Below are 1,562 nucleotides of genomic sequence, written 5' to 3' on the forward strand. Positions count from 1 at the left end.
TACTTGTTTATATATATATTATTTATTATTATATTACATATCTGTACTGGATACATTATATTGAAAGGTAGCCTATTTCTCACTTTTATAGGACTATGTTAACTATTAACCCTGGATTAACAATTTTAATGGTGAGAGTGGCCAATGTGTGCAAACGAGGTGATCTAAAGAAAAACTGGTTTGCCAAAAAGATTCAGTTAACTGAATTTACTAATTTTTTCTTTTTTTGTCCTTGACTTGTTTAAAATTTAAGTCCCTCAAATGGTGTGTTGGTTAAAAACAGATTAATTCATCAGGCCTATCCAGTTAGAACAAGCAAGAAATCTTGATCCAGCAGTGCCTGAAAGCCATTTTTCAGTCAAATGAAGTGGCAACTGCTAATTCCCTTTTTCATCTTGGTGGAAATATTAAAAAAAAAAAACACTCCACTTAAACTTCTTGGCTGCAGAGTCTGAACCAGGGTGTGTAACAGTCATAGTTTTCACAAACACACTCCTAATGTTAAACCAAACACTCTTTTCAAAACCACTGAACTGACTTATTAAAAATTACCACTGTGTCCCCTGAGTGATAAAATATTTCAAGCTGGTATCTAAGATACTTGGATACTGACAAATGTTGATTACTGTGGTGGTTGACAATAGCATTAAAGCATATAACATACAGTGTACACGTTTAAAGCTGCACCAGTCTATATTTTTATAGCCTATATTTAAAAAAAAAATAATGTACATAATGTACCTGCTCTGAATTGCTGGCAAAGTTAGCAACCAGTAGGTGAACATAGTGGAGCATTTAGAAGCTAAGAGCCAGATATACCTATCAGGAGTTGGTGGAGACCAAAGCTCCAAATTAATGCTAATGTGTCTGCTGAATGTGTAAGAAGGCAACTGACTGCTAACACGTTCACTAAAACCACTTTATAAGGTGATTATACAGAGTGTGTCAGCATGATCTGCTGCCCCCAAGTAGCCAAAATATTGATTACTGCAGATTGTAAATTACCTGCATGGTTGGTCGATGAGATTTTATTCCGCTCAGTAGCTGGACTCCAACCATGATGACATAACAAGCATCACATAAGACGCTTCACCACCTTGTTTGCTGTTATTGTCTCTGTCCTAAGGCAACAACATTTAAAAGTTATGGTTCTATTTAATCTTTTAAAACTCCGGAAGGTACAAAATACACAGGGGTGGCTTTAAGCATGAATGTGCTTAGCCTGTCTTCTAACTTATTTGTATGAGGTTTTGGGACTGCCACAGTGAGTATTTGTTTTTGCTCTCCACTAAGTTTACTATACATGAACTGAACCTAACATGCCATAACAAGGGGGCCCTTTGAGAGGGAAGCCTATGGAACTACATACAAGTGACTATCTAACACTTTCTATATATACCACGAACCTCCATATCACAGAAGATAAAGAGAGACTGAAAGAGAGAACCTAAGCAGGAGTGTGAGCTTTTTCACTCAGCTGAATGATGAAAGAGAGTGTAACAACAATACAGAGCTGTTTGAAAGGTGTATAGGCTCAGTTATCTATCTATCTATGTATCTAT

The sequence above is a fragment of the Morone saxatilis genome, unplaced genomic scaffold, assembly GCF_004916995.1.
Source record: "Morone saxatilis isolate NCDOM2014 unplaced genomic scaffold, NCSU_SB_2.0 Contig17, whole genome shotgun sequence".
In the NCBI taxonomy this organism is placed as follows: Eukaryota; Metazoa; Chordata; class Actinopteri; family Moronidae; genus Morone; species Morone saxatilis.